The sequence below is a fragment of the Prionailurus viverrinus genome, chromosome X (assembly GCF_022837055.1).
Source record: "Prionailurus viverrinus isolate Anna chromosome X, UM_Priviv_1.0, whole genome shotgun sequence".
NCBI lineage: Eukaryota > Metazoa > Chordata > Mammalia > Carnivora > Felidae > Prionailurus > Prionailurus viverrinus.
The window spans coordinates 10,991,181-11,017,489 of NC_062579.1; the positions used below are offsets into that span (position 1 = coordinate 10,991,181).

General features: G+C 42.7%; 1 pseudogene; it reads left to right on the forward strand.

Annotated features, from left to right (window-relative positions):
- The first annotated feature begins 17,084 nt into the window (after positions 1-17,084).
- On the forward strand, positions 17,085-17,979 carry LOC125157714 (protein Mdm4-like; annotated as a pseudogene).
- The last annotated feature ends 8,330 nt before the right edge of the window (positions 17,980-26,309 follow it).

Consider the following 26,309-nt stretch of genomic DNA (forward strand, 5'->3'; position numbering starts at 1 on the left):
AGTGCAAGAGGGTTCCCATTTCTCCACATCCTCGCCAGCATCTATAGTCTCCTGATTTGTTCATTTGAGCCACTCTGCAATGAGGTGATATCTGAGTGTGGTTTTGATTTGTATTTCCCTGATGAGGAGCGACGTTGAGCATCTTTTCATGTGCCTGTTGGCCATCTGGATGTCTTCTTTAGTGAAGTGTCTATTCATGTTTTCTGCCCATTTCTTCACTGGATTATTTGTTTTTCAGGTGTGGAGTTTGGTGAGCTCTTTATAGATTTTGGATACTAGCCCTTTGTCCGAGATGTCATTTGCAAATATGTTTTCCCATTCCGTCGGTTGCCTTTTAGTTTTGTTGATTGTTTCCTTGGCAGTCTTGCACCATTTCTGCTGGCTTCAACATTCTGAGGACCTGGCTCATTCCATCTAAGGTTCTCATGGCAGAGATGATGCACTAGCCATCAGGATTGGCCTTTCCCTCCAAGACGTTGAGGTGTGGCTGGAAAGCAGCTGCCTAGTCAGGGAGTCCATTTCCCACACTCCGGCGGCGGGTGGCTCTTTGCTCGTTATGAGCACAACATGAGTGGAAATACACATCTCACTTCTGGGCTGAGGTGCTTAAGAAGCAAAGGTACCTCCTGCAGGGTCTCTTTCCCCATTCACTGACGCTGAGAACCTATCTCAAGATGGAGGGAGCTTGGGCCCTGAAGGAGGCCATGGAAGGCCACCTGCTGAACAAGGGCCCTGCCAACGGAACTTGACATTAGTGGGAAATAAACAGCTGCTGGATTCATCTACTGAGATTCTAGTATTACCGTAACTAACATGGTTATACCAGGGATGGTGGAGGGAATCTTAACCTTTTCAAAGGCCATTTTTTTAAATCGTCTCCTTTGCTTTTTCCAGCTATTGAAGACCACAGCAACCAGATGCCCTTACTTGTATAGGAAGGACAATTCTTTTTTTTTTTTTTTAATTTTTTTTCAATGTTTTTATTTATTTTTGGGACAGAGAGAGACAGAGCATGAACGGGGGAGGGGCAGAGAGAGAGGGAGACACAGAATCGGAAACAGGCTCCAGGCTCTGAGCCATCAGCCCAGAGCCTGACGCGGGGCTCGAACTCACGGACCGCGAGATCGTGACCTGGCTGAAGTCGGACGCTTAACCGACTGCGCCACCCAGGCGCCCCCAGGAAGGACAATTCTTAGACATTATATGCAGAAAAATAAGGAAATGATTTTTTTTTTTTGTAAATAAGAAAACATTTTCTACAGTCATGCACCTTTTTCAAGATTGTTTCTAGGAATCCCTGAGGCAGTGGGGAAAGACTAGTCCACACGGAACAAGGAAAGCCCATGAGTTAGTTGATAAGCTCAGCTCAGCACCTTGCACTTCCTTCTTTGCTAGAAACTGAACCATTACCTATATCTGTGATACACTTTTAATCAGAAGAAATGCAAATTTCTCTTTTGGAAAGCTTGTCAGTAAAGAAAGTAACCTTTATTCATAGTGCTCTTTGACCCATTTAAATAAGTTTTTCTATAATGGAAACTTAAAAAAAAAAGACACATAGAATGACAAGGGTGCACCCTTTATAATGCTGATATTGGGAAAAAGTATATAATACACAGCACTGAGGTGACTGGGTTTTTTTTAATGTTTCTTTATTTTTGAGAGAGAGTGCAAGTGAGGGAGGGGCAGAGAGAGAGGGGTACAGAAGATCCAAAGCTGGCTCTGCACTGACAGCTTCTACGGTGCTATCAGCGCTGAGCCCCATGGGGGCCTCCAACTCACCCACTGTGAGATCATGACCTGAGCTGAAGTCCAATGTTCAACTAGATGAGCCACTCAGGTGTCCAAAGGTGACTGTTTTATTAGGAGTTTTCATCATGGGGTGCCTGAGGGGCTCAGTTGGTTAAGCTTCCAACTCTTGATTTTGGATCAGGTCATGATCTCACTCACAGTTCGTGGGTTCGAGCCCCATGTCAGGCTCCGTGCCAGTGGTGTGGAGCCTGCTTGGGATTCTCTCTCATTCTCTCTCTCTCTCTCTCTCTCTCTCTCTCTCTCTCCTCCTTCCCCATTTGTGCATTCTCTCTCTCTAATAAACATTTTTAAAAAAGAGTTTTCATTAAAAATTTTTAATAAATAAATAAATAGTTTTCATCTCACATAGCCAGAACTGGGGCATCAAGAGAATGGCTTCTGGCATTAGACTGCCTGAGTTCAGATCCTGTCTGTACCATGTATGGACCCAGTGATCTTGGGCAAGTTCTTTAATTTCTCTATGCCTCAGTATCTCCATCCGTAAAATGGAGATCAGCAGATGTCCACCTTTTAGTGTTGCGAGAATGAAATTCTTGAATACCGGTAAAAGTGTCAGAAAGAGTGCCCGTCACACAGTAAATGTCAGCTACCATTACTACAATGCTTTGAGGCCCTGATTTGTCTGTAGTATATCTGGATTCATATCATAATATAAAAAGAAAACCAAAGAATCGCCTCACTGGGTCAGATCTGGGGTCCTTGCTGTTTCTTCCAAGAATACCCAAAGGCAGCCCTCTGGGGCTAGGGAGTGGGAAACCTGAGGCCGCCTCTTTCAACAGGAAACCTAAGCTGAATTAGTACCACACAGGTTTAAGAAATTTACTAATGTACATTGAAAATTTCAAACACTCTTTGATTTAATAACTCAATTTCTGAGAGTGACTCTAAATATATTCTAATGTGTCTTATTTGTTCTAAATACAGAAAAGGCTATAGGGTACTAAGGTGTCATTTCAGGGGGACTTATAATAGCTGGAAATTGGGACTGCTCAGGTTTCTGATAAGATATAGTTTAAAAAAAACATGATAAATCCTGTTGATGGAACAAACACAGGAAAATGGTGATTAGGAAAACTGCAGTAACATGGAATATGCTTATGAGCATAATGTTAAGACAGAAAAAGTAACATTCAAAATCATACCTAAAACATGACTACAACTACGAAAAGCAGACCAAAAGGTGATAGTAGGAACGAGACTGGAACCAGGACAAGGCTGGAGTTGGGTCTTGAGGTGTGGGAGCTAGGGAGTAGGGTCTGAGACAAATCAGTGTCTCATTTCAAGAGGTGAAATAAGGCAATGCTGGTGTCCCTGGGATGGCCAAGGGTGAAGAGCAGGTCAGCTTCTGGGTATGGAGACTGGAGTTAGTGCCCACACAGTGGGAGACAGGAAGGGTCCTGAGAGGTGGCTACTAGTGGCTTTAGGGGGTGTGGCCAGAGTCTGGCTGGTTTTAAAGAGCCAGTGAGAAGGAAGAAGGGAAGAAAATAACCCTGAATATCAGCAAAAGTTGTATTGGGGTGATGGGGCCTACTTTTGATGCTTTTTCTCAATTTGTATCTAGTTTTCCTATTTTCTTTATTAAACATATGACAATTTTATAATGGAAATAAATTCATTTTATATAAGCCTATAGTACTCCTGTATAGCAAATACCTCAATGCATGTACACTGGAATTGAACAATTAAGTACATGGATGGCAGATGGTGGCAGCCAGATTTCTCACTGTTGGAGTGGAAATTTACAGATCAGCAAGGGGAGGAGGCTAGAACGATCCATGTGGTAATGGATTAGTTGGAGACATCAGTATGAATTTAGGTTTAGTTTAATATGGATACAGGTGGATATATATAGAAATATTTATAGAGATGTATGTATGTATGGGTTAGTATACACACCTATATTTCTTTGCTCTGTCAGCTGAGCCACAATACCCCAGTAACAATGAGCAAACCTACTTCCCAGATACTTGTTTCTAATACTAGTCTCCAATGAAAGGAACCAGGGCTCCTTGGAGAAATTGCTGATTCCAGGAAATATACAGAATGAGCCTGGAGTATCTTGTAGTGCCAGAAAGTAAGGAAGTGCTTTCTCTTTCCCTCTCCTTCTCCCTCTCCCCTCCCCCCCCCCCCCCCCCCCCCGCTCATGCACACACATATACAATGATAGAGTATGTTAACTGGTCAGAAGGGTAAACTGAGAAAGCTCCCCATCGCCAAAGCTGGACGAATTTGAGCAACAAAATATATAAAGTAGTATTGGGTTCTAACCCAAAATATAAAATAAATATCCCTGAGTCCCTACTGATATAAATAAATCACTGAATATCTTAATAAATGGAGGGGAAGAGACACTCTCCTGTGCAGGAGAATTCCAAATAAATTATGTAGATAATTCACCCTCAAGGAGGTAGAACACAACTCCCCACTCCTTAGGTGTGGGCTACCCATAATGACTTCCTTCTAAAGAAGACAGCATGGAGGGGCGCCTGGGTGGCTCAGTCGGTTAAGCGTCCGACTTCAGCCAGGTCACGATCTCGCGGTCCGCGAGTTCGAGCCCCGCGTCAGGCTCTGGGCTGATGGCTCAGAGCCTGGAGCCTGTTTCCGATTCTGTGTCTCCCTCTCTCTCTGCCCCTCCCCCGTTCATGCTGTGTCTCTGTCTCAGAAATAAATAAAAGTTAAAAAAAAATTTTAAAATAAAGAAGACAGCATGGAAAGGGGAATAAAGACTAACTTCACAGTGGAAAAATCTGGAACACTACCTCAGGCAGGTGACCAAAGCCAATATCATCAGTCATGTTGACAGCACATACCCTTGATATCAAGTGATGAAAATGGCACTTTACATCTGTGATCTTCCTCCCCAAACCCATAACTTTAGCCCAATCATGAGAAAAACATCAGATAAATCCCAGCAAGGGGAGCATTCTACAACATACCTACCCAGTACTCTTCAAACCTATCACGGTCATCAAAGACAAGGGAAGTCTGAGAAACCATCACGGCCAAGGAGGAGATGTGACAATTACATGTAATGTGGAGTCCTGATATCCGGAAAAGTGGCATTAAGTAAAAGCCAAGCAAATATGAATAAACTATGGACTTCACTTAGTAATAATGTATTGATATTGGTTCATTAATTGTAATGAACGTACCATACTGATGTAACATGACAACAATAGGAGAAACTGTGTTCAGAAGGTGGGTATACAGGAAATCTTTATACGATCTGTTCGACTTTTTTGTAAATCTAAAACTATTCTAAAAAACAAAGTCCAGTTGATGCTCATTATTCGCGGTAGTCATGGGGTGAACTGGTATTGGTGAATACTGAGCCATTACCCTTGTCCGTGAACCTCAGGTCACAACACTTCTGGATCAATACGGAACCTTCTTTTATGTGTGTTCCTCTTTAAAGAACCTCATTTACTATAGAGTTGATTCATTAGCATTGAATTGATGGCAAATGGCACTCCAGCTCAAGCCAGAAAGAAGCTGATCTAACACACATTTTTTCCATGAGGCACAGCTCAGCCTTCTTGCACTAGAAAGCACTTCAGCACTATTCTTGGGGGCCATTTTAAACAGTGAAATCACCCACAAAAGGCACAAAACATGCAAAAACCATGACACTAAACAGACCACAAAAAGGACCTTCTGTGCAGTATGAGAGCTGATACAAGAAAGCAGAACATCACCTTGTTCCTCCCCAGGTGGGAACATGCGCATTGCACAACTCAAATTTGTCACCCTGCACATATGTCACATTCACAAATGACTGCAAAATGCCACAAGTATTGATTTGAGGGTTACAGATAAATTGTAGCAAGCAGGTGAATTCACAAACATGGAATCCATGAATAATAAGGGCCAACTGTATGGTAATTTTAAAAAGCTTATGAATATGTTCTTAAATAGCCTAAGTTTTCTCCATAACCCACTACAGATTTCTCACTTTTGAGCTTGTTAAACTCTACAATTTATTCATTTATCCATCTATTTAGTTATTTAGTCTCTACTTGTGCTGTGTAATAGCTACATGTGGGTTGGTACTTTAAATGCGGTTAGTCCGAAGTGAGTTGCGCCACAAGGATCCTCAGCAGATTTTGAAGACTTAGTACAAAGAAAAGAATGTAAACTATCTCATTAATGATTTTTATATTGATTACATACTGAAATGGTAATATCTTAATATAACTGGTTCAATAAAATATACTAGTAAAATTAATTTCACCTGTTTCTTTTGACTTTTATAATGTGGCTACTAGAAAATCTAAAGCCACACATGTAGCTTGCATTTTATTTCTATTGGGCAGCACCAATCTACATCATCTCTGGGGAAAATGAATTCCATCATAATATTTGTAGCATGGGGAAGAACACAGGACTACAGGATCATTTTATCCTTAGAGGGACCATTTAATCCTCTCCTTTTAGGGTACTAAGGCTCAGACAGGTGAAGCACCTTGTCCAGCTTCACACAGCCAGTTGCTGGCAGAGGACTCAGATCTCAGTCTCCTGTCTTCCAGTCCAGTCTCTTTCCCCTTGATCTTCTCCCCTACATGTCCCCACCCCTCCAATAAACACATCCAAACAGCCCGCATCACCTTGCAAGGGAAAAACAGCATTGGCTCTTCCTGAGTTGAAAGAGACTATTTCATGAAATCTTGCTAGATTTCTAGAAGTAGGGCTGTCAGATTTACCAAATAAAAATACAGGATGCTTTGTTAAAATTTGCATTTCTGAAATGCAAGCTTAACTGGGTATCCTGTATCTATTAGTAGGCTATATTCCATTTAATAGTTTGGACGTACTTATACTAAAACATAGCTGCTGCTTATTTGAAATGCACATTTAACTGGTGTCCTGTCTTTAATCTGGCAACTCTGCTATAAAGCCTTTGAGGAAAGAATCTGTGATTTCTGCCAGGCACTCAGAAACTTATCTTTCTGTGTTCCTCCAAGGAAGAGCACAACCCAGTGAGTCATTCGGCGCTCCATAATAAACAAGGGAATCTCTAGACTTGCCTTCCTGTCTGCAGGCTGTTTCAGCTGTCAGTGCTATCCTCCCAAACAGCCAACTTACCGGGAATCAAGCTGCAGATCTCGACTGTCCCTCCCAACCTTTATAATCAATTTAAGTTGGGCGAGATGCCAGCTTTAAAAAAAAATGCACAGAACCAACTCTTGTAACTATGGAGATAAGACAGAAGGAAAAACCCAAGGAAACAGAGAAGCTCTCCTTTTCTTTACAGAAGCTCTTCTAAATGTAACAGGCAACAATTGGTAAAAACATCCCAGCCACTTCCTGGACATGTATACATATCAAACACAGCAAGGCAAGAGCTCATTGGATTTTGCATTTTGTGATTTTGCTTTCCTTCATTACTATTGTTTTGTAGCATACTAAACAGGGAGTGGGTAATAGAAGTGGTCCATCCAAGGTACAAGCAAAAAGCAGGTACAGGTAATGACGGGTCCAATGCCTGTAGAGAATTTTAAAACAATAATAACACTGACTAAAAGTTGTTCTGCTTTTTACTACCCCGTGTGCTGGCAATTCTAAACAGCGTCATTGATAAAATACTCCTCCCACTGCAACTCCTTCTCCCCACCCATCCTTGAAAGTTCTGATATTAACCAAGGCCATCAACCATTTTTAAAAACCCTGCTTTACAGAGCTTTGCTTTTTTGCTGTTTGTGGGGTGGGCAGTCGGGAGGAAGTGGAAAGGAGAGGATAAGAGCTACATGGGGATGCTTAAGCCACCAAAACAGCAGGAGTTTCAATGAATGCAGATTTCCCTCTGATGAACATACAGGGCTATGTCTTAAGGTCTCCAAGGATGAAGAGGCAATTTTATAGTAAAAGGAGCACTGGAATCGGAGTCATGACCCCTGGGTTCAAGATGTGGCTCTGAGTTCACATAGTGTGTGACTGAGGAAAAAAGGTCTGGCCTCTCTGAGCCCCAGCCTCCTCCCTATCAAATAGATGCTCCAACCACTCCCCACCTGTCTACTTCACTGGCTCGGCTTGTGCACTTTATTTAAAAAAAAAATTTTTTTTTTACATTTATTTATTTTTGAGAGATAGAGAAAGGCAGAGCACAAGTGGGGGAGGGGCAGAGAGAGAATGAGACACAGAACTGGAAGCAGGCTCCAGGCTCCAGGCTCTGAGCTGTCAGCCCAGAGCTCGACGTGGGGCTAGAACTCACAAACCGTGAGATCACGACCTGAGCCGAAGTTGGACGCTTAACCGACTGAGCCACCCAGGTGCCCTCGGCTTGGGCAATTTAAAGAGAAAACATACATGGTGCGCCTGGGTGGCTCAGTCGGTTAAAGTGTCTGACTTCGGATCCACTCATGATCTTGCCGTTTGTGAGTTCGAGCCCCGTGTCTGGCTCTGTGCTGACAGCTCAGAGCCTGGAGCCTGGAGCCTGCTTGGGATTCTGTGTCTCCTCCTCTCTCTGCCCCTCCCCTGCTCGCATTCTGTCTCTCTCTCAAAAAGAAATAAATGTTAAAAAAAATTTTTTTAAGGAGAAAATGTACAAAACCCTATAGGTGTTTTCCTTATCTTCAAGACTGAAACTGAACCACCACCCATCACAACCTCACTTTCACCCACAAGAAGGGGAAAAGAAGAAGTGGAAGATGAAGTTCCCTTTAAGAGCATGACCCAGACATTACACACAGTCACTTCTGCTCCTTTCTTATTGCTTAAGAGGGAGTCACGTGGTCTCACACTCTTGCCCCAGAGGCTGAGAACCATAGTCTCTAGCTGGGCAGCCAGGTGTCCAGCTAAAACCTGAAAGTTCTATTTCTAAAAATTAATAATGATATAGTGTGATGATATGCAGTCCAATAAGCTAGTGAACAAAAGTGTTTTTGTTGTTGATTGCTCTGATGAATGAAACAAGATGAAAAATTCTATCTTTCCACTATGGCTGCTGAGTTTTAGGTACATATCAATGTAAATTATCCTGGTTTCAATGGAGAATAAATTCTTAGAGCGCTGGATTTGAAAGCACTTTTGTCTGGGGCCTTTGTGTGACTGTTCTCCCGGGAGACTTTGTCAGTGTGAATTTGGATCCATCTTATGAATATAGTCCTGTGCTTCTCAAGGACTAAGCCCGAATCCCAGGAGAAACATGGAATTTAGACCATCTTGCCACTGTACTGACCCTCTCCAGCAAGCTCATAACTGAAAAAGCGGTACATCATCTGGTTAGTGCCTTATCATCCTCGAGGTCTGGTGTCACTGCCTCCATAATTAAACACAGACCATTAGCTATAACCCACTGCACCCACATCAATTATGCCAGTTTGGATAACAGCTGCAGAAACCCTCCTTTCCTGTCTTCCGCCACTCTGGAAATAATCCTGCTTGTATCACACAGGTATAGTTAGAACTGCCTCGGTTTTTCTATCAAATATCAAATTAGCAAGGCGGCAATGCCATAATGGAACAGAGCTTTGTTCTTCCATACGCCGATTAAAAGGTAATTTAACCTCTTCCAAAGGTGGTCTAGCCAATCCCCAGCAGTATTGACATTGTGTTAATGAGAAATTGCTCTCCAGAGTGATAAATTAGCCCTGTGAGACAAGTATGAAAACCCATCTTCACGCATGGTCCAGGCTTAAGAAGCAAACTTGGTAGTTTCATCACCCTCTGCCTGGCCCAGTGAAATCCCCAGAGACTCACACACTGTATCTGAAATGCCGCAACTGCACAGACTGAAACACACACTCGTAGCCTCCTCAGTAACGCAAGCTGCCTCAACTTGCTGATCTCCTCGCACACGCTAGTCGAAGCTGACTGTGCCTCAGCAGGTTCATCCACCTCACTCCTCAGGGAGAAGAAAGTCCGTTTACCATGCAAAGGGAGAGAGCCATGCCAAAGAGCCTCAGAATGTGGGAGGACCCTGAGCACTCTCTTAATCTAATGTGCTCATTTTACATATGAGAAAGCTCAGGCCTGGAGAGATGAAGTATCTTGGCCAAAGCTATAGGAAGCTCAGGCAGCAGAGATGGACAAGAATCCGTTTTCTCACACAATGAGGTCACTATTTTTACCCTCCTCTAGATACCCTACCACATAGACTATGACTTAGACACCAGCTGTCACATCATCTGGAGACCTTCAGGTAAAGAAAACATTCATCTTGCTTGAGAATATGAGCCTCACTTCCTCTAGCACAGCAGATATAAATCTCAATCCACAAAGCCAGGTGAGCAGGACACACGATTTTGTTTTATTTTCTGTAAAGCAACCAGACCCATCCTGCCAAGCTGGAAATTCAGTCCCAGGCATCCTTGGGTCCTCTCCACAACTCTTCTCTCGCTTTTTTTTTTTTTTAATGTTTATTTGTTAAACATTAAGAGAGAAAGGGAGACACAGAATCTGAAGCAGACTCCAGGCTCCGAGCTGTCAGAATAGACCCTGATGCAGGGCTCGAACTCACTAACCGTGAGATCATAACCTGAAGCCAAAGTCTGATGCTTAACCGACTGAGCCACCCAGGTGCCCCTCCCCCACTCTTCTAAGTGCATCGAGGCTCTGTGTCTCAGGCAGTGCTAAGATATCAGGATGACCGTCTGGACCTGCCAGAGATATTATCATTGAGATGTCACAGATCCAGTGCACAGGGTCCCTTCACCTCCCCAGGCTGCTGGTTCTAAAGCCCTTGCTGGCTGGAAGCTTAGGCCTTGGTCCTCCTTCTCTCAGCTTCCTTATCTGAAATCTGCCTCCTCCTGGTCCTATCAGGATGAAGAATGTAGGGACCCAGTGCCCTCTAGGCTCTTAGACTTATCTCTCCTGTCCCAAGTCAGAGGAATTCCTTCAGAAACCCTTTTTGTTTTCCTCAAAAGTGTTACCTTTCTTGCCTCACACTCTAGGACACCATTACAATTCCCTGGAGGGATCGAGCCTTTTGGAAACAAAAACCAGGAAAGGAAATGTGTTGTAGGTAACTTCTACTCTTTATCCAGCCCCAAACCTTCACCATGACAAGAAAACAGAGGCAGGGAAGAAAGGGAACTGTGCAGGGAGGGGAAAAATTAATGACCTCTCAAAAATTACACTGCACAAGGGTGATTTAAAGTTCCATGAAAGAACAAAGAACCCCAATCCCCGTTCGTTCTTTCTGGGAAAAAGAATGCCCGGGGAAATTGTCCCAGCTTCATCTTGAAAAGGAGCTCGAAAGGCAAGGAGTCATTTCTCTATCCTGAGGGAGGCTACTATGTAACTTCAGAATGTAGCAGTGGCCTTCCTCACCACATGACTGTTTCTCAACTCCTTGCCACCTGGCTACGGATGCCACCATTCTTCAAAACAACTCTGTGGAAAGTCCCCACTGACCTATCTGTACAGTCCAGTGGCCAGCGATGCTTCATCTTCATCCTCTTTGACCTTCTCTTCCTCCCTGAAACTCTTTCTTCTGTGGGGTGGTTGGTAATGCTGGATTGTACTGGTTCATGCTCTTAACTTTCTGATCATGCCGTCTTTATTCCTTTGCCTTTTCTTCCTTTCCTTTCCACTAATCAAGGGCATTCTTTAGGGAGCTAATCTTAGCCACCTTCTCTTCTATCTCTATTCGATTTTCCTCCTTGATTAATCCAGTCCTACACCTTTTATTGTCTTTAAATCTACACCTCTAGCCCCGCTCAATTTCTTGAATTCTAGACCCAGAATCCCAACTGCTGGACGTGCCTCCATACCTCAAATTTGCCATGTTCAAAACCAACTCATCTTTCTTCCCTTTGTGACTTTCTTGCTCCATTAATGCATCACCATTCTTCCAAACACTGGATCCAACTTTGACTCCTCCTCTCCACTGTCTTTATACACCATACTGTTTTTTTAAAGATGTTTATTTATTTATTTTGAGAGAGACAGAGAGAGTGGGACAGAGAGAATCCCAATCAGGCTCTGCACTGTCAGCATGGAGCCCGATGTGGGGCTCGACCTGAGGCGAAATCAAGAGTCAGATACTTAATTGACTGAGCCACCCAGGCACCCCTATAACACCACACTGCTTAAATCTAAATAGATTTTACCTCCTCAAATGGAATATTCCAGGTATTATATGACAAGTACAGAATAAAATGGAACTATCCATCTGCACATTTATGCCATTAATGTCATATAACATTAAATTAACTATGGCTATAATTTTGGCCTTTATCCTTCCATAATTTCTTCTATACAATTATGTATTTTTACATAAAAGGGACCATATTATTTGGAACTTGTTTTGTCACTTACTATATCACAAACACTTTCCTGTGCCATTAAATGTTCTTTTATACAGTAATTGTTAAATTTTAAGAGTATACCAGAATATCTAAGGGTGCTTGTTAAAAAAGTATTTCCCTGGACCCTCCCCTAAGGACACTCATTCCATATTCTGGGGATAGTCTATGAACCTATATGCTTAGCCAGCACCCCAGAAAATTCTAATGCATAATGTTTTTAGATCCCAGTTTGAGAAACACTGTTGGTTCAGCACAAAATGTAAGGATTCCTCCTTTTTTTGTTTACATTTACCATAATTTATTACCAATCAGCACCGACATGTATTTAGGTTGCCCTCCAAGTTTTAAATATCATTTTAGTTCTGCACTGACTTTAATTTCTAGGCTCTCTCTTTATCATTCCCTCCACCCATCGATGCATATAATTTTTCTTTAGGGTAAATTCCTAGAATTTCTGGGTCCAAAGGACATGCAGAATTGTATGTTATATATGCAGTAATATATGCTATTATAGTATTTGTTATATAATTATATATAATATACCAATAGTCAAATATAATAAATAACAAAAATTAATACATTAATCACCTGCTATGGAATGTAATAATATATAATATATATTAGTTTATATATGTTCAGGTGCGGTTTTATTTGGACCCTTGCACAAGATTTATATTCATCCATGTTAATCTCATCTGGCTATATTTCACCCATTGCTTCAAGAGTCATGTTACTTTTTTTAAAGATGATTTTATTTATTTTGAGATATATATATATATATATAGAGAGAGAGAGAGAGAGAGAGGAGAGAGAGAGAGACAGACACAGCACGAGTGGGGGAGAGGCAGAGAGAGGGAGAGAGGGAGAGAGAGAGAGGAGAGAAAGAGAGAGACAGACACAGCACAAGTGGGGGAGGGGCAGAGAGAGGGAGAGAGAGAGAGAATCCCAAGCAGGCTCCACACCATCAGTGCAGAGCCTGGCGCGGAACTCAAAACTCACAAACCATAAGATCGTGACCTGAGCTGAAATCGAGAGTCAGATGCTTAACCAACTCAGTCCCCCCGGCGCCGCAAGAGTCATGTTACTTTTATATCCCTACTCTCCAGTGAAAGTATTTGTTATTTTTCTAATCTCCTGCATATCTGATATGTAGCTAATATACTTTTTTCCAAATTGCAGATGAGAAATAGTGAATGGAATGAAGTTGAGAAATGCCTTCCTGCTCCACCAGAAACCTATATTGCTCAGCACACTTGTTCATTCTTTCTTTAAACAGTAACAACCTAATTTTAATAGTGATTGGCTTATGATTCTACATGTCATCTTTAAGGTCGTAGGCATAGAACTTACCAAATATTTGCTGATGTTCATGTCCACTGCCATCTACCTCTTGGCTCTGATCTACCAATACAGGGAGAAAAATAAGTGTATTGTTTCTTATATCCAGATTAAGGCTGCTTAACACAGGTTCATAATGCTGTCGTGGCATACAATATAAGGCATGTATTCAGTTCGTGTGTCTCAGGGTGAACTGGGGGCTCTGTCCATCTTCTAAGCAGGGTACAATTGTTGTGGTCCCTCTAGTGAGGGAGGGAGAGAGCAGGGAACGGAAATAGAAGGCAGGATGCAGAGGGCTCATATAGGCTCTGGGAAAGCAAAGGGAAGAGGCTGGGAGGTGAAAAAGGGAGAGAAGCAGAAGAGGGATGTAGGTTGCCTGCAAGTGTCAAAAATGACAGCAATCATCATCATCATCATCATCATCATCATCATCATCTCTATTATCAGTCAAATTTATTATATGTCTAACATTCTGGTAATGCTTTGCATGTATGAACACATCTATTTTCCTAACAACTTTGAAATGTGAGTGCTATTATTGTCTCCACTTTGCAGATAGAGTAACGGAGGGACAGAAAGACTAAGAAGCATGCCCAATATCACAAAAGTATTAAGTGAGACAACCAGCATTTGAATCAGGCCATCTGATGCTCCCTTTTAAGTGTGCAAACTGTTCGCCACAGTGTATATTATGTGCCACCATTACTACATTCTAGTTACTATTATTATTGGGGCACATGTGTGTGTATGCACACATACACCATGGCCAGGAAGTGAACTGCCATTACCTTTGTTATGTGCACACAAATGAGTTAACTCTGGGAATCTCTTTTTGCGCTTATGTGGAAAGAGTACTTTGAGGAAGTGGACATTTAGTGGTGTCCATACTTAGGGTAACCAACTTGTCCCAGGTTTCCTGGGATTCCACCAGTTTTAGCACTGCAAGTCCCATGTCCCAACTGTATGTTTTGTTATTTCTTCCCACTGAATACACAAGGGGGCATTGTAACCATTCAGTCATGCATTCCTCAAACATTTATTGAGCGCCTAATCAGAGGTGTGATTGCTGCCCAAGAACCTAGCACTGAAGATGGGGTGGGGTGCCAGGAAAGTGAGGACCCTTCCATAATCCCAAATCAAAAAGAGTAAAATATAGGTATTTAAATGGACAAACGCTTACATGGCATTGACTCTGTGCCAAGTACTATAATGAGCACTGTACATTTTAGCTCATTTAATCCTCATAAACAGCCTATGGCACGGTCACTATCATTATCATCCCCACTGTAAAGAAGTGGAGGCAAAGAGGGGCTAAGTACCTTGCACATTGCATGGCTGGCAAGTGGCACAAAGCCAGATTTGAACCCAGGCAAGGCCCTAATTGCTCCAGAGCCCATGTCTCTAACTGCTGTGGCAGGCTGTGAAGAAAGGGCCTGAACCCCTCCATCAAGAACTCCGTGTGCCCTCAGTGTCTTCCTAGCCCTGCTTAGAGGTTTGTCCCTAGCTCAGCAGTTCTCAACCTTGAAGGTTGAATTGAACCTTGAAGGCACAATTATAATCACCAGGGAGTTTAAAAGATAATACTGATTCCCCAGGGCCCCACTTGCAGAGATTTTGATTTAACTGAGCCACCTTGACCTGGACATCAGGATTTTTTAAAGCCTCCCTCAAGGGTCTTATGTATAGCTGGGTCTGAGAACAAGGTGGCCAGACCCTCCCCTCTAGCAAGCTGGGCTGAGTCTTCTAATCCAGGGCTTCTCAAATGCTAGAATGCGTCTTAGTCGGCTAAGAACTTGATTAAAATGCAGATTCTGATTCACTAGGTTTGGGGTGGGAATGCGAGGACCAGAGATTCGGCATTTCTAACCAGCTCTCAGGGTGCTGATGTTATTGGTTCATACATCACACTTGGGGTAGAAAGGATTTTGAGGCAAAGTGTAGTCCATAGACCTACTGAGTCAGAATGTGCATTTTAATGCACATTTGAGTTTGAGAAGTCCTATTCAAACCCTGAGCTGCCAAAAGGTTCTGGGAGTGGGTTTCAGATGTGCCAAGGTACTGCTTCCCCTTGGCTCTTAGAAATTTGGTTGGTGACCTCCAGGGCACTACTGCAAAGCAGCCTCACTGACCCTGATCCTATGTGTATGCAAATGTCATGTCTCACCGCTGACCATCATGGAGAAAAGAGTGGGAAGTCCTGCTCTAATACAGTCTTGTTGCCCCCTTCCCTCATACTCCCAGCAAGCCTTTGCTCATGCTGTTTCTTCACTGGACTTTGACCAGCCTTACCCAATTTCTGAAGGTCAAGTTCCTGTCCTAATTCCTCCTCTATGGAGCCGTTCCCATTCCCATGTGGCCATTTCAAACCAACAGACGTTCTTTTTTTTCATATAACAAATGCCAAATAACATTTCCTATGTTCCAAGTACTGTTCTACACCCCTAACATTATTCATCCATCCATCCATCCATCCATTCATTCAATCCCCACTTTACAGGCAGGAAAACTGAGGCACAGAGCAGTGGAATAAGTTGCTCAAGGTCACACAGCTAATAAGTGGAAGGGTCAAGATTCAAACCCAAGTAATCTGGCTTCGGAGTCACCACACTGAACCACAATGCTAAGATTCTTCTCACTGGTGTGGGACTTACAGAAGAATTCGCAAATAATGCCAAGTGTGGACAGAGAAAGAAGATGTATGAATTTATCGTGGCTGGTATGACAAACTACTACACACTGGGTGCCCTGAAACAACAGTAATGTATTCTTTCACAGTTCTGGAGGCCAGAAGTCCAGGCTCATGCTGTTGGCAGAGTCATGCTCCCTTTGAAGGCTCTAGGGAAAGATCCTTCTTTGCCTCTTCCTGGCTTCTGGTGGTGACCAGCTCACAGACACACAGGCACATCACCCTGATCTCTGTCTCCATCATCACATGGACTTCTCTGTGTGTCACTCTGTGGCCTCTTCTTTGCTTATAAGGACACCAATCATTGCATCAGGGCCCATCCTAATCCAGTATGGCCCCATCTTAACTTATTATATCTGCAAAGACCCTATTTCCAAGTAAGGTCACATTCTGAGGTCCCAAGTGTACATGAATTTGGAGGGCTGGGGGGAGACACTATTCAACAGAGTACAGGAGAGCACAGAGATCGTTGCAGGACAGCAACTGTCTCTTACAAATCCTCAGCTACTATCAGTTTCAAAATGCTGCTGAGAGGCCTTAGGACCTCTGACTAACACTTGCCAGATTCAGCTGAGGTGTAGCAAGCCATGGAATAGCTGTAAGTTTTGGTCAACAGACTGCAATTTCTTCAGTGCCAAGAGAACATCATTTAAAAACTTCTGCACACTGTCCAATATCTGATTGTGCTTGCGGGTTCTCCCCAGACCAAATTAATCAGATTAATTTTATGTGTACAACGAGTATGATAAAACTGCTGCTTTTGGAGAGTTTGCAGGTGGCAGGCGCACAGGTGAAATGGAGCGGCCGTGCATTATCTAGGCTAGCATATGATAGTGAAGTAGCCTTCGGTAGCCTGTGGCGGAGATCTTCTGCGGGAGCTATTTGGACATCGGAGCGTCTCTGTGAAATATCCAAGCCCGGTCTGTGATAAGCTAAGGAGTCTTGTCGTCAGCACTCCTGGGCCGCAGCATAGATACTCTGAGCCAAGATCATCTGAGGCAATGTGCAGAGGAAAGTTCCAACTCCAGGACAAGAACCAGAGAGGATGGTGTCCATACTGCCTACCTCACCACGTCAATACTGAGCTCCTAGAGAAGGAGCTAGGTGCTGCCATGGTTTCAGGTGCTCAACATGATGTGTGGGTTCTAAATGAGTCGGTATTAGAGCACTTAGGTGCTGGAGTTAAAGGTGAAGCTGCGAACACTGAGCAAACAAGTGAAAAATTCAGGAACATAAGTGACAAAAAAGTGATTGAAGTGGGGAAAAAAAAAAAAGGATCTTGAGGACACCACATCCGTAACTAATGACACTGGTGGAGAAGCTGCTTCTGAGGATAAGTGGTAGTGTTACTGAGTGCAAGAAACTGAACTCTCTAGACCAGAGACAGGTGTTGCTGTTGTTGGGCCCTGAAAGATTAGTATTTAGACTGTCCTAAGTGAGCCCATCATCCTTTCGTTCCTGTTATCACTGCCACACCTGCAAAGAAGGAAAGTGAAGGCACTGATGTTCCTTATTGCCAAAGCACCATTTTGGCCCCAGTTATCTGAAGATCTGTAAGAAAAGGAAGAAAAACCCCAATTTCCTGATCCCTGCAGCTCAGTGAAATTCTCAGATGTGGCTCACAGTTCTGAAAGCCCAGAGACCATCTCAAGCACGAGAGAACAATCAGATGGCCTTAGAAAGCAGAGACCAGACACACAAAATACAGAGGACTGACTAAATCTCTTGAAGCTGTGTAGCATATGTGAGAAGTAGCCATGAGACAGAATTATTATTCCCGGAAGAACAGGCCACCTTGTCACTTGTTTCCACTGCAACAGATGATTAAAGAATCCTGGGGCTTCATGCCCTCTTTGCAAGAACATTCAGCTGGTTATTAAGGTTTTTATGGTCTAGCTGAATGGGCAAGTCGCAGAGAAATGACAACCAGAGCCAGGTCAGGGATAAAATTGTCAGTACAGAGCATCTTCACTCAGTGTGATCCACTGTATCCGTTCCCTGATTCATGCAAACGTCCCTGTGCCAGGACATTTTCACTTCTAAATTCATAAGGAATTGGAGAGCAATTCTTCAAAACCAGCTCATTGATCTGGGGGCTCTATTTCCATGAAAAAGCTACTTTAATCACTCACATCCTTCCTCTAAAAAATAGGTTCTGGGAGGGAGCAACTACAAAGACAAACAAAAATACATCCATTCACCAAATTACCTGAAGATTAACCTTCTCCCTAGTTTTCTTCCCCACCCTTCTCTTCTATTCTGTTGGAAAATGTTCTTTGGCACAAAAATCCAAGGTGGCTATGAGAAAAACACTAAAGCTAACAATCAAAACACAAAAATTATGAGACATGTTACTGATCATTTACATTACAGTCAAGCTACACGGATCTGAGAAGCCAAAAGGAAAAATAAGCTTGGAAAACAAGAGATTTGTTCCACATGTGCCCAGAACGATGGTTATCAAACTTTTTGCTAATATACCCCTCAAAGAGTTTTGAGAAACTGTATGCTCTTTTCCATGTGAAATCTTTTTTCATTTTTTAATGTTTATTTTTGAGAGAGAGAACGAGAGAGAGAAAGCAAGAGTGAAAGCATACACACATACATGAGCAGGGGAGGTTCAGAGAGAGAGGGGTACAGAGCATGTCAAAGATCCACATTGACAGCAGAGAGCCTGATGCGGGGCTTGAACTCAAGAACCATGAAATCGTGACCTGAGCTGAAGTCAGACACTTAACCGACTGAGCCACCCTGGTGCCCCTCTTTTCCACATTAAAAAACTGAGATATAATGAACATACCATAAAATACACAGATCTTAAATGTTCTTTTCCTGTAAGTTTTAAGCATTTGAGAACCCACCACCCAAAACAAGCTATAGAACATTTCCATAACCTGAAAATCGTCCCTCTGGCCCCTGTGCAGGTGATCTTCCATGTCCTGACTCTCACCCAGGGTTAGTCTTCGTTCTACACATCTTTAATTTGACATCTAAATTTGCAAAATACACTTAATTGCTTACAAAGGAAGAAGTGATCAGCTCAAGTGTTCCACAGTTCCTTCACTGACAGGGAAGATGGAACCACTGAGTGTATTATTGGTAGCTTGTTATGCGCGGAATTTTACTCAAAGATGGCTACTTCTCATACTTTGGGCCCCAGCACTCTCTCAGCCTTTTTCATGTTCTTTATTTATTATGTCCTGAATAACACTACCTCATCAGTATTGGTAAGAACATTTGCAACCAATAGTTTAGTGCTCTGAGTGAGCCAGTCAGGCCCACAGTACCCTTTCTAGAATGCTGCCTGCCCTAACAAGGAGGTAGGAATGTGTGCTCCCTGCTACAGTTGATCATTCAAGTTGGCATGTGTCATAACCGGCTTGAAACCATTGGATAACTGTTCGTGGAGGGGATATTTTATTCCCCAGCTGGACTCAGGCATAATGACAAAGGAACAGACAGTGGAACCAGAAGACCGGGGTAGAAGACTCAATTCTGCCATTATGATGTGATCAGAGACAGACTCCTCACACTTCCTGAGCCGCTGTAGACTGTCAAATGGGACTAAAACCTACCTCACTGGGACACTGTGAGGAAAACGTTGGCGAGAAGAGTAAAAGTGCTTTGCAAAATGTCAGGTTCCCATCAGTGAGCTTTATCACTATTCTTTTAAACAGGAGGTAATACTTAAACTTCAAGTCCCCCTGAACATTGCATGTAGGAGGTCTTAACAAATATGTGTTAACTGAGTGATATACCTGTCTATAATAAATAAGAATAAAGAGTTGTAAATGTTATTGTTTAGGGAATCAAAAATTTGAAAATTAAATTCTCAACGCACACATGAATATAGATTTCTTAGCTCAGCTTAACATGTGTCTATAAGATTCAAGAAACAAGACACGTTCAGTTTAAAAAACAGTGGTCTGCAAATTTCCATCCCTTAGTAATCTGAAGATCTGCATGCAAAATCATCACCACTCATTCTTTTCCCAGCAGAAAAGTTAAGTAATAGCACACAGCGTAACCTCTGTTTGGAGAATCTATTCTCTATCCTTAATCACGTCTGCAGTTCTCCCAAGAACTGTTTCAAACATTTTCACGCTTACATAAATTGTAAAGCTGAGAATGAGAAATACTATTCTGGTAAGAGTAGGTCATGGTTGGTTTTCTGAATCTGGACAATTAATTAGTCCACCTGGCAAACATGAGCCAGGTATTCAGGAGTAGGCAACAAAAACAAGGTGACAGAGGGGATGCTAGCCAAGATGGATACACCCTCTACATCCTATCAGCCCCCGGGGACTACAACTAAGACAGGACACCAAAACAACAGCAGCAACAACTGGCAGAAGACTCTGAAAAGCAAATAATTAGCAGGCAGACTGGGGAGGCAAGTCAAAGAAGTCAGGATGATAGAGGACTTCCTGGGGTTTTTTCCTCTTTTATTTCCCAGTTTTGACCCCACAGTAGCCCAAGTCACAGAGCTGGACAGTGGTTCCACACGTGTTGTGGCTTCTCCCTCCTCAAACGCCCTCAGTCCTCCCTACTCAACTGAGGGGAAAAAGAGTGAGGACCATATGTGAGAGGTTTTAATGGGCAAGGCCTGGAGGTGATGCACATCACTTCTGTCCACATTCCATTGTTAAGAATCAGACACATGGTCACTCCTAACTGCAAAGGAAGGTGGGAAATGTAGTCTAGCTGTGTGCCAAGAGGAAAATAAAATTAGATACTAATCAGCATCAAAACAGTCTGTGCTACGTAACTGCTTTGGTACACAAAGGAGTGCAAAGGGAGCCTTGTGAACATAGCAGGGACGTCCAATAAGAATGGGGACTCAGAGACCAGAGAAGACTTTCTGAAGGACAGGACAGGAGTTGTACAAGACAATCAGGAAGGTGAAAGGGGGAGCATGGGAGGAGACCATAGCACGTACAAAGATGAAGAGGCAAGAAACATGCTGATGAATTTGAGAGACCCCCCAAATGATTCCCTCTTCCTTAGGCATAGCCGAATGGAAAGAGATCCAGGAAATGAGCCTTGAGAGGGAGGCAGGAGCCAGGATTTGAGCCAGAAAACTCTGTAGCATCACTGATATATTTTAATCAATTTAGGAAGAGCCTGACAATTGTGTAGAGAGTAGCTGTAAGCAGTATACCAGTTAGGAGACTTTTGCCATGGTCCAGGCAAGAAGCAATTTGAGCTTGAAGTAAGCAGTGGGGTACTATGAGGGGATCAGATATGAGATTTGAGATATTCATGAGTCAAAACTATAAGACTTAGCAACTGATCGAATATGGTATTTGATATTACAAATGGAGTCAAAGAAAATCCCTTTGTTTCATTCATTTCAGAAATATTTACTGAACATCTACTATGTGTGTTCCTCTAGGTGCTGGAGATAGAACACTGAACAAATAAGCAAAGTTCCTGTCCTCATAGAGTTTACATTCTGGTGGAAAATTTTAAAGCATTAACAAGTAAATGTAAATTTATGATGTGATTATATTTAGCCAGTAACATGTTGTGTCTGGGTTGTCTGTGTGGGACATCTGTGTGGGGATTGCTTAATTGCAAGTTGTTTCTATGAGTCTGTTGCTCAGGAGAGAAGCCTTGGCCACGGATGTGGATTTGGGAGTCATCAGCATATGGGTGGATGCAAGTGACAAGAAAATGAATAGAATAGAAGGCTAGTGCAGGGAGAAAAGGGAATTCATGGCTGAAGACACCAAAAAGCCCCAGGGTTGTTTCTTCAGCTTCAGGCATAGCTAGATTCAGGGTTTTAAATGACAATATTGGATTTCTGTCTCTCTTTTAATTAATTTCTTGGACTCTCTTGGGCATGACGGCCTCTGGCAACCCCAAAGTCCCCAGTTCACATCTATTCATTCAATAACTCAGAAGAGATTTGTTTTTGTTTTTGTTTTCTGATAGCTCCAGCAGAAAAGTCTCCATAGAGACTGTGATTGATCCATTGGGGGTTACATGTCCATTCTTTTTTTAAAAAATTATTTTAAGTTTATTTATTTATTTTGAGAGAGACAGAGACAGACTGAGGAGGGGCAGAGAGAGAGAGAGAGAGAGAGAGAGAGAGAGAGAGAATGAATCCTAAGCAGGCTCCACACTGTCAGCACAGAGCCCAATGCAAGGCTCCAACTCACGAAACCATGAGACCATAACCTGAGCTGAAACCGAGAGTCAGATGCTTAACCAACTGAGCTACCCAGGCACCCGTACATGCCCATTCTTGAACCAAGTCCTATAACCTGAAGTTGGAACATTCTGATCGACAATCGCCTAGGTCGTGAACCCAGACCTGTGGCAATGGGTGGGACAGGGTCAGCTCCATGAAATCCACAAGTGTGTTCCTCCAGGAAAGAGAAATTCTGGCACTAGCATGTGGGAAAAGAGCTGTCAAGCAGGCAAAGACTAGAATGTTCCCTATAAGTGGAAACTGAGGGCTTGGGTATTAGTGAGGCCACCTTGGGAGGACACATAGAATGAGAACCCAGCACTGATATCAACATCCCAGGGACCATGACACTTGGGAGAATAGAAAAAAAGATGATCCTGCCAAAGGGACGCAGCAGGAGTGGCCAGAGCTGTAGGAGGAGGTCCTGAAGCCACATGACATCCCAGAAAGCAACTGAGTGAGTTTCAAAAAGAACAGAGTCAACAGTCACATAGGAGCCAATGGAAACGAGGATAGGAGGAGATGTGACCTAATACCCTGACCATAAAAGGCCATGAGGTAAAGCTAGGCAGTGTTCCTTGGAGAAAAGAAGGTGCTGTTGAGGAGAAGGACACCAGATTGTCTGGGAGGAAGATCTGGGAAGTTCATTAAATCAAATGGCTCTAAGTGTCTCAGCTTCGTGAACCGAGAGGCATATCCAGAGGATCAGGAAAGCCATGGGATGAACACAAAGCATCTCTCTTGATGCTCAATTCTATGCAAAAATATACGGGGTGGCTCATATCATTTCTATAATAAAACAAACGTTGCTGTATTGTGGTGCAGGCTGCAAAATGTGTGAGATTTTTAAGCTAATATATTAAACTTTAAAGAGATTTGTACTTGCAACAGGATCCCTTCAGACTATACTCCCAGAGTTCCTTGCAGTGAACACCACTTGCCCCCGCCCCGGCTAGGCAATCTTCAGGGAGAAAAGAATGGGAAGCATGACTGTTTGTCATCTGCACATTTGCCTGCTGCTCCATGGGGAAATAGCATGCTTTAGGCCAGACCCACTTACAAATAATGATAATAGTGGCTAGCATTCATGAAGCATTTACTATGTATCAGGCACCGTTCTAAGGGCTTGACCTTAGTTATGCCTCACAATAACCCCATGGGATGGAGTATTATAATCACTGTTTTAAAGATGTGGAAGCTGATGCACAGAGAGATCAAATGACTTACCCAAGGTCACACAGCTCCAGATTTAAATCCAGAGATGCTGGCTCTGGCTTCTGAGCCAGTGTCCCTAAGCACTGTACCTACTGTGGTGTTCAGCCCCATGGTTCTCGTGGGGTACACTTATCACACCATGGCATTCTGATACTGGTTCAGAAACAATTAGTCCTTGAAAGATGGTCTGTAAACTTTTAGAAGAGGCAGGATTGGGGAAGCTGTGTCCCACACCTGCCCTACCCAGCCCCCTGACTGGTGATTTGATGGACGTGCTTCAGAGACACAGAATCCCTACTCCCCAGGTAACCTGGCACTGGTACACCTGGAACCATGGGAAATTGTTAATCCACTGGGTGACATTTATCTGAACCCTACAGCCACGTTTTTGTTTGGACTTTTATTGGTTTTAATGGGTTTCCCAAATGCAAGGAGAATTTCAGAAGTGCTTTATGCAATAGCTGGTGTCATGAAAACACTCTCATTTAAGCTTTTCAACACCTGAGTATGAAGAGAAAACCAAATCTGCGATCACTGGTACTAATCTGTGTCCTTTGAATAGATATGCGTGAATTCCTTTTTAGTTTATTCCTGAATGTCCACAAAGATGGCTCAAGCAGTATAAATGAATCCCCATAGCTCCGTCATCCAGCAACAACCATCCACCCGTGGCCAATCTCACCCATTTCCTGAGTAAAAACGAGATATAATATCATTTCAGCCATAAATATTTCCGGGTATATCTCTAAAAGATAAGGATTATTTTTGTAAAACATAACCACAATACCAGTTCACATTCATATTTCCATAAATTATTTTCAAAATTCTGCTTCTTCCACAGTTCCATACCCCCCTTAATTAGTAACTTGATTGCTTTTGTTATTGTTGATAGGATTTTTAAAATTTTTTATTATGAAAAACAAACACCAACATGCAGAGAAAATAGTAGGAAGGACCCCCTGCACCCATCATGCAGCTTCGACAACGATCTATATTTGGTCAATCTTGCCTCATTTACTTTCCCCTTTTGATAGCCTCCTTTCACCAGCTGTCCATAAAGCAACCTCCCAGACAACATTGCCTGCCATTGGGCATGCATTCTTAGCTTGTTTGGTGGCAAGAAAACGTACAGGTGTTCTCTGGTAGGCATTTATATATTTATTTTTGAGTAATGTTTAAAATAAAATCAAATTCTAAACAAATGGCACTAATAGTCTACGACATGAATACCAAACAGAATATTCGTGTCATATACCCTTTGTCAGCTGTGTCCAGACCTTTAAAGGTACACATTTTTCCAAGATGGATTGAATAAAAACTGAAACAAAAAAAATTTAAGCCTAATTATAATTTGGGGGGAAAAAAAAGAAAATGTAAAGAGACACCATCAGCTGGTTTAGATTTAAAATGGGGCTTGAATGATGACACTCCCATTGGCAAAACCCCTGGCTTCTTCTCACACTCCGAGGTTTTCAAATCCACTATTTTCCAAAGAGCTCTTGGAAGCCCTTTGAGAATGGTGTGTTTCCTTGCCTGGGAGGCAAAAGAAGTGGTTTAGGCTTTGGGGTCTTAGAAGGTAATGACACAGGTCAGGATTTGTTGAGATTTAACCAAAATGGTCTTGTTTTGTCTTATGGAGACTTACCATGAAATCCACGCTAATACCCACGATAAGTGTGAAATCATAGGGTGTCACCATATTGCTCATTCTGAGATTGCCACCACAAGCAAATGACAAATGACAGCCATAGTGGCTTATACACCATTATAAACCCAGGGGGGTAGTGAAAACTTGTCATGGGTTAGGTCAAGCACTAGCAAGAGAAGAGCTGTTGCGAATTTCAGTGCCAACAACAGAAAATCTGGGCAAACAAAAAAGTAATTGGTTACGATTATAAATTGGTTCAATACTTTTGCAAAGCTAAACATGCATATACCCTATGATCCAGCAATTCCACTTTATGGCGCTAGAGGTCACAATAGTGCTTACCCTGGGGTAGTGGCTAAGGGGGGCAGGAGTAAGACTTCTGAGGTTCTGGAAATGTTCTACATCTTGATCTGATGGAGGTCACATGGGTGTAGACATAGGTAAATATCCATTTAACTGTACACTCCGTATTTGTGCACTCTCCCGTAAGCTATACCTCAAAAAAATAAAAGTAATTCATGAAGATTCCAAATAAAGAGGCTTTTGCAAAGTGCTGGCAATTTCAGAGGACCTCTGTCTCTGGATTGAGACAAAATGCTGTGTTCACCAGGAACTCATTATAGTTTCCCAGGTAGAGAGCCCCCAATCAAAAAGTGGAGGTTGGGGTGCAGTCTCTACTTTTCCCTTAGACAGTGGGTCTCATTCATGTCTTTCTCCAAGAACCTGGGTCCTACTGAGACAAAGACCCACCCTTCCTAGAAGGGTCCAGCTATACCTATGGGCACCACCATACACTTTACCTCTGGCACTTTTTGACAATTCAAATGGCCTTTCTTTGACGAAATGCTTCCAACGGTTGATGACTGGGTTGCTTGTGAATCGCTCTTTCTTGGCAAAGCCAAAATTGCCATACCATATGTCAAGTTATTTTCTAAACTTAAGTTAAATGGCCAGCTCTGCTGGTGTTGCTTAATATTTGTTCATAATTATATTGTAGCCTCCACCATTTAACAATGCATTTGGGCATCCTTTGACTATTCATTTTGTGTCCAGTAATTCAGGGGCATCCATTTGGTAGTAAAAACCACTGAAAAACCAGCACAGCCTAGTTTCTATGCTGACGGGCTACCACGTACCTCTCTGTTCACAGATTTGAGAGAAATGTTA